The sequence below is a fragment of the Scyliorhinus canicula genome, chromosome 2 (genome assembly GCF_902713615.1).
Source record: "Scyliorhinus canicula chromosome 2, sScyCan1.1, whole genome shotgun sequence".
Lineage (NCBI taxonomy): Eukaryota > Metazoa > Chordata > Chondrichthyes > Carcharhiniformes > Scyliorhinidae > Scyliorhinus > Scyliorhinus canicula.
In genome coordinates, this window is record NC_052147.1 from 140,099,038 (window position 1) to 140,116,669 (window position 17,632).

The following is a 17,632-nucleotide window of genomic DNA, read 5'->3' on the forward strand; positions in this document are numbered from 1 at the left end:
CCCAATCCTCTGGATAATCTTGACAATAAGCCCTCAACATTGTCTTTAATGTCTGATGCCACCTTTCTAAGGCTCCCTGCGCTTCTGGATGGTACACAGTGGATTTAAATTGTTTTATTCCCAAGCTATCCTTAACTTCTTTGAATAACCTTGAGGTAAAATTTGATCCTTGATCCAATTGTATTTAAGTCGGTAGTCCATATCTAGTAAAGAATTTAAGTAACTTCTCCACAATCTTTTTAGCTGCAATATTATGTACTGGAATGGCCTCTGGAAACCTAGTAGATAAGTCTATTATAGTCAAAAGATATTGACTCACACTTTTCATTTTAGGAAGCGGTCCTACACAATCGATTAGGGCCCTTGTAAAAGGTTCCTCAAATGCTGGAATGGGTATTAAGGGCGCCGGGTTTATCACTGCTTGAGATTTCCTTATCACTTGACATGTATGACATGATCGACAAAATTTAACTACATCTTTATGTAGTCCAGGCCAATAAAAATGTTTTTGGATTTTAGCTTGAGTTTTCCTTATTCCCAAATGATCTCCCACTGGTACCTCATGTGCTACACGCAACACCTCCTTTCTATACATATCCTTCCAGCAATACCACTTGATGAACTTCTGCCCAATTTTCATCCGCCTGCATATGTGAAGGTCTGCATTTTCTCACCATTTTTACAGTAATAACATTCTGCTATACACGCAGATTCCTGTTCCGTGTATGCTTTCTGATACATCCGTTTTATTTCTATATCTTTCTGTTGTAACTCCGCCAATTTTCCTGAACTAAAAATATCCGCCTCATCCTCCACCTGTTCTTGTTCCTTTACAACCATCTGATCAAAAATCGTTTCTGATAATTGAACTTTAACTTTATCTTCACTCTTTGATTTCTCCTCTTGTCTTAACCTATAACTTTGCGACCTTGTTACAACACAATCCGGAAAAATCCCAGGATATTCATCCTCCAACAATTCAGTTGTCTGATTCTCCACTGGCTTATCAACCACAGTAGGCATCACTCCCACCTGCAATCCAGCTATATCATTACCCAAGATAAACTGTATTCCTGGACAAGATAGTTTCTCTATTAGTCCTACTACCACTTCACCACTCTTCACTGGACTTTTCAACCTTACCTTATATAATGGAACACTACTCTTCTCACCCTGAATTCCACATATTATCACCTTTTCTGGCAATATTCTTCCCAAACTACGTGACTCCTCATCTCTTACCATTAAAGATTGACTAGCTCCTGTACCTCTTAAAATTGTGACTTCTTTACCGGCTCCTCCTAATACATATGAGTAAACATTACCCACACAAGTAAACTGTTTAAAGAGATCTGGCACCTTCTTATCAATCACCTCTTGATCAGGCTGTACAATCTTTTGCACCTCCTTCGCTTCACTTGGGCTTTCCTTCACCACTTTAACAAACCCCACTGTCTTATCCTGTTTTACCACATCAGCCTTCCCAGTGCTTTTCTTCAAACACCAACACTGTGACTTTACATGGCCTAGTTTAGTACAGTGAAAACATTTGAAACTTTTCATTTCTCTTCCACCATCCTGGATTTCTTTTATAATCTGAGGCACACTCTCCTTATTATCTCCCATCAGATCACCTTTACCTCTACCACTTGAGTATTTCTCTTTTCCCCAGTTTCTATCCCTCACAAGCTGAAACTGATGTCGGAAACCAAGCTTTGATTTATGAACTAATTCATAATCACCTGCCATTTCTGCTACTAACCTCGCAGTTTTAACCCTCTGCTCTTCCACATGAGTTCTCACTACATCAGGAATTGAAATTTTTTACTCCTCCAAAAGTATAATTTCTCTGAGAGCTTCATACGTTTGGTCTATTTTCAAAGTCCTTATCCACCTATCAAAATTACTCTGTTTGATCCTTTCAAACTCCAAGTATGTTTGACCAGGTTCTTTCCTTAAATTTCTAAACCTTTGTCTGCAGGCTTCAGGCACTAGTTCATATGCACCTAAGATGGATTTTTTCATCTCCTCATATGTCCCGGATACCTCCTCTGATAGTGATGCAAACACTTCACTAGCCCTACCTACCAGCTTTGTTTGAATCAGTAATACCCACATGTCCTGGGGCCATTTCATTTGTTTAGCTACCTGCTCAAATGAAATGAAAAAAACATCTACATCCTTCTCATCAAACCTTGGCAATGCTTGGACATATTTAAATAGAGTCGAATGGAAATACCTCATAGAGGTACTGGAGAGGTTTGGGCTTGGAGCAGTGTTCACTGCCTGAGTGAAACTCCTGTATAATGCCCCAAGGCGAGCGCACGGGCCAACACCACCAGCTCTAAATACGCCCAGCTTAACAGGGGCACAAGGCAAAGATGCCCGCTGTCCCCGCTCCTATTCACCATGGCAATCGAGCCACTGGCGATCCTCCTTAGAACGGCAAAATATTGGAACAGAATCTAAAGAGGGGACAGAGAGCACAGAGTCTCACTCTATGCAGATGAATTACTCCTCTATATCTCAGACCCCCAAAGCAGCATGAAGGGGGTTTGAAGGTCCTGAAAGAGTTTGGAGCCTTCTTGGGTTACAAACTCAACCTGAGCAAAAGTGAAATTTTCCCAGTGAACCCACAAGGGAGCGGGGCATAGCTGGAGGCACTGCTGTTCAAACCAGCCCAAAACAAGTTCTGTTACCCCGGAATCCAAATTGCCCACGACTGGACACGGATACGCAAATGGAATCTGACAGGTCTGGTGGAGGATGTAAAGAAGGACCTGCAGAGAAGGCACAGACTCCCATTCTCCCTGGCGGGGAAAGTGCAGATGAACAAGATGAACATACTACCCAGGTTCCTTTCCCTTTTCAGATCCATAACAATCTACTTTCCGTCGGCCTTCTTCAACACAATAGATAAAATGATCACGGCATTTGTGTTTGGGGGTTGGGGGGGGGGATTTTAAGGATCCCCAAAAAAGTTCTGCAGAGAAAGAGAAGCATGGGAGGCCTGGCCCAAACCTGCAATAGCACCACTCGACGGCCACAAGCAGAAATAGTGAGAGGATGGGTAAGGGAGCCAGAAACATAATAGGTAAGGATGGAGGAGAGTTCCTATACAGGGACATCCCTCTGGGCCCTTGCCACAGCAATGCTTCCATCCCTGCCAACCAAGTACTCTACAAGCCCAGTGGTGATAGCCACGCTCCAGAAATGGTACCAGCAAAGGCAACACTTCAGCCTGGCCGAAATGTGCACCACGGTGCCCACCTGCAACAATCACAGCCACAATGGATGCCACCTTTAAAAGGTGGAGACTGGACGGGGGGAATACTGACAGGTAGAGACTTCTATACGGACAACAAACTAACAATGTTAGAGGAGCTGACGGAGAGGTTGCAATTGCCCAAGGGAATAAACTATAACATTTACAAATCACAAACTTCCACCGTAAGGAGATGGCAACAAACCCACAGACGACATGACATTCATTGATAGAGGAGTTGTTGGACGCGGTGACATAGGAAGGGGGAATTGCAGGGACCTGTATGAGCGGCTGCTAGAGTGATTGTTAGGAGAGGCACATTCACCGCTAGATGAGACACTGGAAAAATGGGAGGAAGAACTCAGGATAGAAATAGGGTGGGAATTCTGGAGAAAAGCATTGAACAGGGAAAACTACGCTTCCACATGGTCAAGGCAAAGCCTAATGCAGCTGAAAGTGGCACACAGAGCGGACCCAACTAGAACCCGAAGAACAGGTTCTTCTTTGAGGTGGAAGACAAATATGAACAGTTGCAGGGAGGCCCGGCCAACCACACCAAATGATCTGAGCATGCCCCAGACTGGCCGGGAATTAGACAGCCTTCTTCAAGGCAATGTTCCAAGATTGTGGGGATGAGGGTGGAGCCATGCCCGAAAGTGGAAGTCTTTGGGGTATCAGACCAGCTAGAACTCTTCATGGAGAGACGGCCTTCGCTTTGCCTCCCTAAACGCCCGCCGAAGAATCCTGCTCGGCTGGCGATCAGCAGCATCACCACCCAAAGCTACAGACTGGCTGGCCGGCCTGTCAAAATTTCTCCAATTGGAGAAAATCAATTTCACCATCCAGGATCAGAAAAAGCCTTCCACAAGACATGAAAGTCATTCACCAACTTGTGCCAGGGCCTGTTTGTAGTCAACAGCCAAAAGAACGGGGTTGGGGGGATGATACGGAAAGCCACAAATAGCAAAGAAAGAGGAAACCCACAAGAAGACCGCAAAACACAAGGGTCTCAACCACAGAAGGAAAACCCAAGGGCAAAAGGAGAACCAGAGGAAGTAGCAACAAGTGGGAAGGCACAAGCTAGGGCCAACACCAGGCAGGGCAGCAGAGGCAGATCGGCCACATAAGACCCACAGCCACCAAAGGTAGACAGAGCAGGCAAATGGAAACCTGTACTCATCTGTTCATACTTTGGTTGACTTTTTAAATTTTCTCTCTTGTGTAAACCAGAACTGCACCCAGATTGTCTTTATAAAATACTACCCGTGGGTACGACACCTGTAACTCAATGCTCAAACTGAAAATATTTCATATAAAATGTGAAAATCAATAACAATATATATTTTTTAAGTATGTAAAATTCCAAATGGGTCTGAGAGCTGAAGAGATTTCGGAGTATAAATTACAAATGAATGATTCGGATTAATAAGGTCATTCATCAAAGCAAATCAAGCACCAAGGTGTATTTCTACAGAGTTAGAACTGAAAACTAGAGAAGTTATGCTGAACATTCTTATCAATGTGAAGTTTTATATGGTGATTATGTTTTGGAACTGTCTCTTTACTTCAAGGTAAAATGGAGGAATGAAGAGGGTCGTGTGATTTGTTTCACATTCTGCCCAGCAACAAGCTTGGTTACCATGGGGAAAGGGGTGGTGGATGCAGGTTGAGACTTACTAGATGCACAGTGCAAAATGTTCACACCTGAAAAAAAGCAAGAGCAGCTAGGTTAACTGTGGATAGACAGTTGGTCTTCAAGTATTTGGACAGAAAAAGAGAGAGTTCCCACAGAAACAAAGGGTGCAATTCTCCGGAAAGATTTCTAAGTGTGGTAGACAGCGGGAACTGCCGCGAGCTTCCCGGTGCTTGGCCCAGTGAGGCCAGCAACGCTATTCAACATTAATTGGTCCACTTAACGAGGCCCCACTGGCTTCTCGTCGCAAATGAAAGCTCGCCAGTCGATTCGCCGGCAACCGCTCGCCAGCCTCTTGTTAACAAGGTTGAGAAACACTTAAACAGCACTTGCACAGCCATCCCCAGTCAGCTCACAACCATGGAGCTGAGAAGACCGGCCCTATGCTTCAGCAATGTGGACCTGGCCAGGCTCCTAGACGCGGTGGAGGCCAGGAGAGATGTCCTATTCCCCCAGGGGTCCACAGCCAGTGCTGCCTGGGACGAGGTGGCAATGACTGTGAGCTCTGGGAGTGTGACCAGGAGCACTGGCCTCCAGTGCCATAAAAGGTCAACGACCTGCACCGGGCAGCACGGGCGAGTGGATACCAGAGGCCCCTGCCAAGACCTTTCTGCCCCCATGCAAGCATCCCCCCCCCCACCCTTCCCTCAACTCTCCAAGTGGCTCACAACCTTCCCTTCAACCCTCTCCCTTCACCCCTCCAACACTTCCTTCACACCACCCCTCCCACCACTGTGAACTAGACGTGTGGCTAACGGTGCCCCCTCTGTGTCTCCACAGGCAAAGCTTTCGCACAACCATCGGGAGAGAGCCCAGACTAGCGGCTGAGGGACAGACCTATTTAAAAAAATACTTTTATTCTCCATTTTCACCCCACCAACAAATAGTAAACGGTAACGAATACAATGTCAATCCCCTTATTAACAACAATGATCCTATCCTCCCACCACCCCCCAAGCAATGGCCTGAATAACAATATAAGCCTCGAGTAAAACAAAACCTCCCAAGGAGAAAAAAAAGAAAAAAAAAAGGAATCAGGAATCGCCTATCATCACCAGTGACATATACAGTCCACCCCTCTAATATTCAACGCCATCCAATCCGCGAAGAAGTACCGATGAATTGTAGACATCCCCTCCACCTCCCCTCCCAGACTCCTCCCCTCCACTTCCTCTTGTCAACTCCTACCCCCAACGTCGGTTCCTTCCCCCAACTTTTCACCCCGACTAGACTCACCGAAACCTGTTCTACCAGGCTCCGATAGCCGCAGCCCCTCCCCCCACCTCATTCCCGTTCACTGGCCAGCTTAAATCGGCCAACATGGAGGCCCCCGTCTGGGACTCCTTCCCCTTGCCCGGTCCCAGTAGAAACCAAGAAATCCACTTTAGCACACAACCCCAACATACACACGCATGCCCCAAAGAACCATCATTGCAAGTGAAAGTCCCATCTCTTCCCTTGTCCAAATATACAGCGTCGACTCATTTAGTACATACACCAACACGCAGTAAGAAAATCAAGTTACATGAGGCTACATCGGTACATGACCATTTCTCAATTCTGCCACAGTCCTTCTGCCTTCGCAAACCCCTCCGCTGCTTCCGCCGTCCCAAAATAAAAGTCCTTGGATTTGTAGGTCACCCTCAACTTAGCTGGAAAAACTATGCCGCACTGCACCTTGCTGATGTACAGTGCCTTCTACACCCAGCTGAAGGCAGCCCACCTCCTCGCCAGCTCCACTGTAAAGTCCTGGTATACGCGTATACCAGCTCCAGCCCACTGCACCTCCCGCTTCTGCTTTGCACAGCACAGGACCTTCTCCTTCACACTGTACCTACGGAAACACAGAGTCACTACTCTTGCCGGCTCACTCGCCTTTGGTATAGGCCTCCACGACCGATGAGCCCAATCCAGTTCATATTGAGAGGGATCGCCCCCCCTCCCCCCAATAGCTTCGCCAATATCATGGCAAAATACTCGTCGGCCTTGGGCCTTCCACCCCTTTGGGCAGACCCACAATCTTCAGATTCTGCCGCCTGGATCTGTTTTCCAGGTCTTGCATTTTGGCTTACAGACCCTTGTTGGTCTCTATCACCTTCTGCAGCTCCTTTCCCATCAAGGTGAGTTGATCACTGTGCTGCGATAATACCTCTTCCACTTCCTTCAGTGCCTCACCTTGCTCCCGCACCTCCGCCACTGCGCTTGATACCACCGCCCTCACCGGGGCAATCGCATCATCCACCAGCACTTTCAATAACGCCCCCATCTCCTTCTTCATTGCTTCCATGTGCTTTGTGAACTGTTTTTCAAGTTCCACGGCCATCACCTTGGTCATTTCTTCTGCCGTGAGCAATGCGACCTCCCCTGGTGCCCCAGCCTCTGCTTTCCTTGCAGTCCCCACGCTGACCTTTCCACTCCCTGGCGGACTTCAATTAACCAATTTTTTCACGGCCGTTTTTTTCCCCAACTTGGACATCTCTCCTCACTGTGCCTTCTTACTGATTTTGCAGCCTCTGTTGCCCCTGGGACCGGGCGTTAAGACCCCGAAAATTCCGTTCCTGAATGGGAGCCCTCCAGTGTGCGGCTGCCTCCCACCTGCCATCACCGGACGTCCCCCTGGGTGACAGACTTAAGAATTCTCAGCACCTTCGAGGAATGGGCCCTGGAGGTGGGGGTGGCCATGATCAGGGCGGTCACCAAAGCAAAGATTGGCGGAAGCTGCAGTGGTGAGGAACCACCAGGCCCCACCCAGAGGACCAGTCAAACGTAAGTTATTCCCTTACTGACTGACCCACCCTCCCACTGACCACGTGTCCATTTTCCTGCAGGCCCTCCAGCCGATGGCACCAGACCATCGCGGGTGGCCCCCTCCCCAGTCTCCCAGGGAGACCATCTCGGAGGAGAGCTCCGAGGATGCCAAGATCAACATGTCACAGCTGTCATCCCCACCCTCCACCAGCGCAGATACACGCAGCTCAGTGTGACATGTTAGTGGTCAGGCTTCTGGGGCACAATCTGGTGAGCACCACACAGCTGCTGATGCACATCAGATGGAGGCAGGAACCACCAGGCGAGACAGCAATCGGAGGGCTGCTGGATCTCAGGACCCAGCTGGGTCCCACCCTGATGATGAGCCTCAGGTACAGAGGTACCCGGAGCTGATGGAGACGTTAGGATATGATCAGCAAAATTCCAGCAGGTCCATAGCTGACTGGAGGAGTTCCAGAGGCTACGGGTGCAGGAGATGGTGCTGGCAATGGCTGGCACTCAGGCCAACACTGCTGGTGTGGCGACCGCAGTGGAGAGCCTGGAGCACGACGTCGGCACCATGAGTGAAGGTGTCCAAGGCATTGGTGACGGCCATGGCTGAGGGCCTCGACAGAACGTCCGACTCACTGAGGGATGTTACCCAGTACCAGGCTAACCTTGATGAGGTGTGGTGGGACATGTCCCACTCTCAGATGGGAATGGCCGAGGCGCTGCGGAGCTTGTCCCAGTTGCAGGTGGGCATTATTGAGTCACTGCAGAGCATGGCCCAATCACCGAGGAGCATCACCAAGGGCATTGGCATCTTGTACAGGCATTGGGGAGCCACCAGGGCTGACAGAGCCAAATGATGCAGGGGCATCCAGGGCTCGGACCAGCTGCCCCTCCATCCCAATTTGAACCCCATGGCCCTCGGGAAGATGAGGCACTGGGTGCCAACTCCTCTGATGAGGCTGCGACTCAAGATCAGCAGATGGGGCAGGGTGGCATGGCTGTGCATTTGCCATTGATAAGTGTGCGGGGGACCTCCAACCCCAGAGCCCTCAGAGGACGCCTGCCAGGGGCAACAAAGGCCATGGGACAAGATAAGGAGCTGGCTGCCTGCACCTCAGATGTGCATCCTGGGGAGACACCAAGACGTAGGGGTGGAGCTATGAAAGCCAAGCACATCGAGGATCACTGAGAGCACTGGGAGACGGGTGTGTAGGAGGTGAGGGGGTGGTGGGGAGAGTGGGGTGGCACCATCGGGAGTGAGGAACTATATGACACCTGTGACACATTAAAACCACTTGAGCACAATCAGTATACACCTCTGTCAGTTACTTCCTCAATGCGGGCCAACCTCCGAACCCTTGACCCATCTCTCCGGGCATCTCTCCTTCCCTGTAGCATTTACCCACCCTCCGGCTGTGGACATGTCCTTGGAGCTTTGTCCCATCCCCTGGGTGTTCGGATGTTGGCTGCTGCGTGTGTGGTGTTGCCTCCTGCAGTGTTCAGTCACAGTGTCCATGCATTAAGGTGTGATTGGGATGCTAGGCATTAACTCCCACATGCTACATGGCCCACCCACACACGGGAATCCACTTGGCATGTGTGAAGTGCTCACTTAACAACAATTGCCAATTCCCTGTTAACAATAGGGGCTGGTTTAGCTCACTGGGCTAAATCGCTGGCTTTTAAAGCAGACCAAGCAGGCCAGCAGCACGGTTCGATTCCCGTACCAGCCTCCCCGGACAGGCGCCGGAATGTGGCGACTAGGGGCTTTTCACAGTAACTTCATTGAAGCCTACTTGTGACAATAAGCGATTTTCATTCATCTCAATAACCTTCAGCTGCACGGCCAGAGTACTCAGCAGTCTTTGGGAGTTATGGATGGTCGGTAGGGCAGACGGGCAGGAGGTAGGCTTATCCCTGGAACAGGTACACATGATCCAGAGGTTGGCATGCTAGTGCCACGCCTGGTTGCCTCCCCAACATCTCCCCCCCTTCCCGTGGCAGCCAGCCCCCAGATAGTGCCAGCCATCCCCCCCCCAACCCCCCGCAGCCGAGAGACCCCCAACTCTGCCGAGTACTGGGACTGCAAGCCCAGTTCCTTTGAGCAAAATGGCTATTCATCTCCTCAGCTCCTGTCAGAAGCCCTGCCGCAAGATTCACATTTTTCAAAAGGAGTACTAAACAACGCCAGCGTGATCACTTGTGGAGAAGCCGATGAATGGCGGGGTTTGAATATGGGGTTACTCCCACTAATTGTATGGAAATGGGGTTTAAGTGGTGATAATTGGTGTCTCGTCGTGCTACAGCGAGATCCCGTTTTGGCCTACGGGAGCAGGCAGGTTGCATCGTACACTATTTGGCGCCTCGCACGGTTCTTTTCTTCAGCCTCTCCTGCTGTTCACCAGCCTTGTTTCTTTCAGATGAGGGTGCAATGAGGCTGGGGAACTTGCCCAAAAGCTGTAGCTTATGTAGTCAGCAGAGAGTAGAAGGCTGCAAGTTCTCTGTGATCGACCAGGCAGATGCATTCCGTAGTGATCTGAAGACTCTGGCTAGGCCAGGAGGAGAAATTTCCAGTGTGGTTCTTACTGCTGGTAATCAGTTTGGAAATTCTAAAACTGAGGGAAATAAATTTTGATGGTCAGTCAAATTTGCAGTGAAACAGGGAGACATGAAATCATTGGAAGCTGGGAGTGATTGTAGACTGTTTGTTATAAAGACCATAATCCTGTGGCGAGTCTATTTTTAATATATATGTATGCAGCATCAGGTTATTGGGTATGTTAGAACATTAATAAGGATGACATTTTCTGTAGTTTATAATGTGAATTGCTGACTGGATAATATATAAACAATGTTGCTTTTAGTTTGTTTGTTACAATAAAAGTCTTAAATGCAATTCCTTTAAATTGGTCCTTGGGAATTCAAATCTCTTGTTTAAAGTTATTAGCTACTTGTATTTAACTTTGGTCGGACGAAACCTGTGTGCTGGTCACCATATCATCAAAAGGAGAGGCACTGAAGTGGTTGCAAAAGGAGATTTACAAGGGTGGTACCAGGAATGCATGGGTATACGTAGTAGGAGAGAATGAAAAAGCTGGATCTCTTTGCTTTTGGAACGAGAAGGCTGAGATACAATCTAATAGAAATCTTGAGAATTTGGAAAAAGTTTTTGATATGTAAACAGAGAGAGAATGAACTAGATTTTAGATACTCCTGTTGGGCATGTTTTGTTGGGAAGTGGGGCACATACATCATGAGGGGTGGCAACCCCACCACCTTCTCGTCCATCCACAGCTTTCCCCATCATATGATAGATAGGTGGATGCCAAAATTGGCAACTTGCCCCCATTTTAAATTCAATAATTAACCATTAATTGAGCTTGTTATCGAGTCAATTGAGTTAAATATTATGTTGCCCGTGCCATAATTAGGTTGATGTGGGGAGGCGGTGGGAGAGGGCAATAAGCTGCCCCCACCCTGTTCGAACATCCCAATGTTTCCACTCGTGTGGAAAAGCCAAGCTGGTGATGATCGATATCAGATAGTTACTTAGAAATTCAATCAGGAACTTGCCACTGCAGGGGCTAGTTGAGGCAGACTTTACACTTGCATTTTCCCATTCCATTTTCCAATTCCCTTCCCACACCTCGTGTGTTACACTAAGGCAGACTTTCGTCTGTTTCCAGAGTGTGTAGCTAGTCGGCCACCCGGAGCGCCACTCCACATCAAGCATGGCTGACCAAGGGTCTCTCCCGCTCTTACTGACAACCATTGGAGTGTTTGGAAGAATTTTGGAGGTTGACACTCAACCTGTTTGGCTGCATTATGCACGCACCTCCCTTGGATATCAAGTCCTGGAGTGGGAGTCGAACCCAGATCTTCAGGCTCAGAGTCAGAGGGCGGGATTCTCCCGTACCCGGTGAGGCGGGGGGGGGGGGGGGGGTCCCGGCCGGACGGAGTGGCGTGAACCACTCCAGCGTTGGGCCACCCCAAAAGTGCGGGATCCTCCGTACCTTCAGGGGCTCGGCCGGCACCGGAGTGGTTTGCGCCCCGCCGGCCGGCGTGGAAGGCCTTTGGTGCCGTGCCAGCCAGGTCCGAAGGAACTCCGCCGGCCAGCACGGGTCTGCGCATGTGCGGGAGCGTCAGCTGCTGATGTCATCACCGCGCATGCGCAGGGGGGTTCACCTTTGCGCCGGCTATCGCGTATGCTTACATGGCCGGCGCGTAGGTAAAGAGTGCCCCAACGGCACAGGCCCGCCTGCGGATCGGTGGCCCCGATCACGGGCCAGACCACCGTGGGGGCAACCCCCGGGTCCAGATCCCCCTGCGCCCCATCACCCCCCCCCCCCCCCCCCCCCCCCCACAGGACTCCGGAGTCCACCCATGCCGCCAGGTCCCGCCGGTAAGGGACCAACTCTAATTTACGCCGGCGGAACCTGCATAGAACGAGCGGGACTTTGGCCCATCGCGGGTCGGAGAATCGCCGGGTGGGCCCCAGTGGGGGGTCGGAGAATCCCGCCCAGAGATGTTACCCACTGCGCTACACTAGTATTAGATGAAGCATGATGGCAGGAGGCTCAAATGGAGCACAAATGGTAACCTGAATTCTGTACTGAGTTCATAATCCCAGATCTTTGTATGAAGGAAAGTTGTCAACCGTATAATATTAGGCTGGAGTCTTCAGAATACTTCCCATCATTCAAACAAGGAAAGAAATCAAAGGAACATTAAAAAAAACTCACCTCTCTTTAATTTTTTGGAAAATTTTTGCCTTTTTCCAATAAATTTAAAATATCCAATTCTTTTTTTCCCCAATTAAGGGGCAATTTAGCGTGGCCAATCCACCTAGCCTGCACATCTTTTTGGGTTGTGGGGGTGAGACCCATGCAGACACGGGGAGAATGTGCAACCTCCACATGGACAGTTACCCAGACCAGGATCAAACCCGGATTCTCGGTGCCATGGGGCAGCAGTGCTCATCACTGCACCACCGTGCCGCCCTGAAAACATTTACTTATTAGTTATAAAAATGTAGGTGCTGGAATAAAGAAAGTTGTTTGACCGGGAGTCAAGAATCAATTACTGGGCGAACAAAATGTCCGATTTGAGTGGGAATGTGGCACATGGTGAGGGGGGGAACTACCAAGTGACCAATCGTGGTGGGGGGTGGGGGGTGGGGGAATGGGGGGCCAGGGAGTCATGCGATCAAACCTCCTAGAATGTTCTCCTCGATGAGTTGGCAACCCCAGCAGCGAGTGAATGAATCCAATTAAAATAGAACTGTCAGCCCTAGAGTTAGAAGTATGGAAACTGCACCATTTTTAACATTCTTGTACTTTATCTTGTGCCAAAACTGCTCACATTGTTGACGCACATCTGTGCACCTCAGATGAAGGTTTGCCTGAATGAATCCAGCTCAATGTTAGCTGTTCAGCTCATCGGCCTGAGGAAGGGAATGTAGCTGTGAGGCTGGAAGGCCGCTTTCTGAAAACATGTCTCGCTGCGTTGAGTTACTAGTGAGATGATGCCACATCTGTTTCCAGCAACGACACTGTTAAACATGCAACCGGCCTGTGAAATAACTCTAGGCAGACTGGAACAGAGGCCCGCTGGGGATAGATTTATCATTGCACAGAGCAGATGGCCAGGAATTATGTTTTCATTACAGTTGTAAGCCTGTAGCCCACAGGCAAGAGAACACAGACATCTCCAATTAAGCAAATATTTAGGGTAGGTGAACAGAAAATGAAAAAAAAGTGTCTGCGGGACCATTTTCTACATCAGCTCAATTCTCTCAATGAGAGTATCATTTCACATGTTTATGACCCACCTAGCTGTGTAACGCACAGCATGATAGCCTATCAACTCATCACAACACAGGTGAAAATATGTATCATTTGAAAACCTTTAGCATTTGAAAAATCTTGGACTGCGAGTCTTCCATTCGCATTCCTCACGGTCACAGAAACCTGTCAGGCCCCAAAGTCCTTCCAGTTATATGGGCTCTGCTGGTGGGAGTTTACACTTTGCTGTTGCTTCTCTCATTTTCCCCACTCCTCACCTCTAACTATAGGCGATTACAGTCCCACATGTAGTGTCATGTCCTCCAGCACCATGCTTCATGTGTGAGTCTAGACAGTGACTATCAGCAGGGCATTGGACCAAGGTGGGGATAGGATGAGGTGGTTAACATTGTACAATCTCCTAACCTGCACACATTAACTCACAAGGGGTGAGTGGAGACCAATCAGGAATGGCAAACTTGTCAATTTTTCTTTCCTAACTAGACGTGCTGAGGAAAACTATAGTGCCCACTCAAGTTGCCTCAGCTGACTTTTGGTTGAGGCATGTAGGTGGGGGTTGTGTGTTTGGTGGCTCCTGCCAGAGTCGTTGTTTTTAGGCTCTTTACAATCAGAATTTTTGAAAACTCATTATGTGAGCAGTCATGGGAAGGTCTGAAGCATTTCAAGGATGTCAAAAACAGGAAGAAAGAACCCAGGGAAAAAGGGAGTGAGCAAAAGTCTACCATCGAACATGGTGAGGAGCTCAGTGCGAGAACAGTTGGCGGGAGAAAGCTCGCCGAAGTGATGGTGGGGGAGTTTCAGCGGCTGTTTTCAAAACACTTTTACAGGCTTTGGTCGGAGATGATGACTGCGCTCCAGGATTGGCTGGGCAAGACCCTTGCCCTGATGAAAGAGGCATTAGCGGCCAGTTCACCTCGATTGGTGAGGAGCTGCAGAGTGTGGTAGACAGCACCAGAGGCTGAGAGCCAAAGTAGAGGACCTGGAGAACAGGTCACAAAGGCAAAGCTGAGGATCGTGGGTGTGCCTGAGGGGCTAGATAGGCAGGAGGCCTCCAGAGTACTTTGCTGAGATGGTCATGAAGTTAGATAGATAGATAGAGAAATACAGCACAGAACAGGCCCTTCGGCCCACGATGTTGCGCCGAACTTTTGTCCTAGGTTAATCATAGAATTTTGGACAATTTGTCATGGCCAATCCACCCAACCTGCACATCTTTGGACTGTGGGAGGAAACCGGAGTACCCGGAGGAAACCCACGCAGTCACGGGGAGGATGTGCAGACTCCACACAGACAGTGACCCAAGTCAAAATCGAACTTGGGACCCTGGAGCTGTGAAGCAATTGTGCTATCCACAATGCTACCGTCCTGCCCTTAAGAAGTTAACCTACACTCCCTTATTCTACCCTAATCCAAGTACCTATCCAATAGCCGTTTGAAGGTCCATAAATTTTCCGGCTCAACTACTACCACAGGCAGTGCATTCCATGCCCCCACTACTCTCTGGGTAAAGAACCTACCTCTGACATCCCCTCTATATCTACCACCATTTATCTTAAATTTATGTCCCCTTGTAATGGTGTGTTCCACCCGGGGAAAAAGTCTCTGACTATCTACTCTATCTATTCCCCTGATCATCTTATAAACCTCTATCAAGTCGCCCCTCATCCTTCTCCGTTCCAATGAGAAAAGGCCCAGCACCCTCAATCTTTCCTCGTATGACCTACTCTCCATTCCAGGCAACATCCTGGTAAATCTCCTCTGCACCTTTTCCAAAGCTTCCACATCCTTCCTAAAATGAGGTGACCAGAACTGCACACAGTACTCCAAATGTGGCCTGACCAAGGTTTTGTACAGCTGCATCATCACCTCACGGCTCTTAAATTCAATCCCTCTGCTAATGAACGCTAGCACACCATAGGCCTTCTTCACAGCTCTATCCACTTGAGTGGCAACTTTCAAAGAACAATGAACATAGACCCCAAGATCTCTCTGCTCCTCCACATTGCCAAGAACCCTACCATTAACCCTGTATTCCGCATTCAGATTTGTCCTTCCAAAATGGACAACCTCACACTTGTCAGGGTTAAACTCCATCTGCCACTTCTCAGCCCAGCTCTGCATTCTATCTATGTCTCTTTGAAGCCGACAACAGCCCTCCTCACTATCCACAACTCCACCAATCTTCGTATCATCTGCAAATTTACTGACCCACCCTTCAACTCCCTCATCCAAGTCGTTAATGAAAATCACAAACAGCAGAGGACCCAGAACTGATCCCTGCGGTACGCCACTGATAACTGGGCTCCAGGCTGAATATTTGCCATCCACCACAACTCTCTGTCTTCTATCGGTTAGCCAGTTTGTTATCCAACTGGCCAAATTTCCCACTATCCCATGCCTCCTTACTTTCTGCATAAGCCTACCATGGGGAACCTTATCAAATGCCTTACTAAAATCCATGTACACTACATCCACTGCTTTACCTTCATCCACATGCTTGGTCACCTCCTCAAAGAATTCAATAAGACTTGTAAGGCAAGACCTACCCCTCACAAATCCGTGCTGACTATCCCTAATCAAGCAATGCCTTTCCAGATGCTCAGAAATCCTATCCCTCAGTACCCTTTCCATTACTTTGCCTACCACCGAAGTAAGACTAACTGGCCTATAATTCCCAGGGTTATCCCTATTCCCTTTTTTGAACAGGGGCACGACATTCGCCACTCTCCAATCCTCTGGTACCACCCCTGTTGACAGCGAGGACGAAAAGATCATTGCCAACGGCTCTGCAATTTCATTTCTTGCTTCCCATAGAATCCTTGGATATATCCCGTCAGGCCCGGGGGACTTGTCTATCCTCAAGTTTTTCAAAACGCGCAACACATCTTCCTTCCTGACAAGTATCTCCTCAAGCTTATCAGTCTGCTTCACGCTGTCCTCTCCAACAATATGGCCCCTCTCGTTTGTAAATACTGAAGAAAAATACTTGTTCAAGACCTCTCCTATCTCTTCAGACTCAATACACAATCTCCCGCTACTGTCCTTAATCGGACCTACTCTCACTCTAGTCATTCTCATATTTCTCACGTATGTGTAAAAGGCCTTGGGGTTTTCCTTGATCCTACCCGCCAAAGATTTTTCATGCCCTCTCTTAGCTCTCCTAATCCCTTTCTTCAGTTCCCTCCTGGCTATCTTGTATCCCTCCAGCGCCCTGTCTGAACCTTGTTTCTTCAGCCTTACATAAGTCTCCTTCTTCCTCTTAACAAGACATTCAACCTCTCTTGTCAACCATGGTTCCCTCACTCGACCATCTCTTCCCTGCCTGACAGGGACATACATATCAAAGACACGCAGTACCTGATCCTTGAACAAGTTCCACATTTCACTTGTGTCCTTCCCTGACAGCCTATGTTCCCAACTTCTGCACTTCAATTCTTGTCTGACAGCATTGTATTTACCCTTCCCCCAATTATAAACCTTGCCCTGTTGCTCGCACCTATCCCTCTCCATTACTAAAGTGAAAGTCACAGAATTGTGGTCACTACCTCCAAAATGCTCCCCCACTAACAAATCTATCACCTGCCCTGGTTCATTACCAAGTACTAAATCCAATATGGCCTCCCCTCTGGTCGGACAATCTACATACTGTGTTAGAAAAGCTTCCTGGACACACTGCACAAACACTACCCCATCCAAACTATTTGATCTAAAGAGTTTCCACTCAATGTTTGGGAAGTTGAAGTCGCCCATGACTACTACCCTGTGACTTCTGCACCTTTCCAGAATCTGTTTCCCAATCTGTTCCTCCACATCTCTGCTGCTATTGGGGGGCCTATAGAACACTCCCAACAAGGTGACTGCTCCTTTCCTATTTCTAACTTCAACCCATATTACCTCAGTAGGCAGATCCCTCTCGAACTGCCTTTCTGCAGCTGTTATACTATCTCTAATTAACAATGCCACCCCCCCACCTCTTATACCATTCTCCCTAATCTTGTTGAAACATCTATAACCAGGGACCTCCAACAACCATTTCTGCCCCTCTTCTATCCAAGTTTCCGTGATGGCCACCACATCGTAGTCCCAAGTACCGATCCATGCATTAAGTTC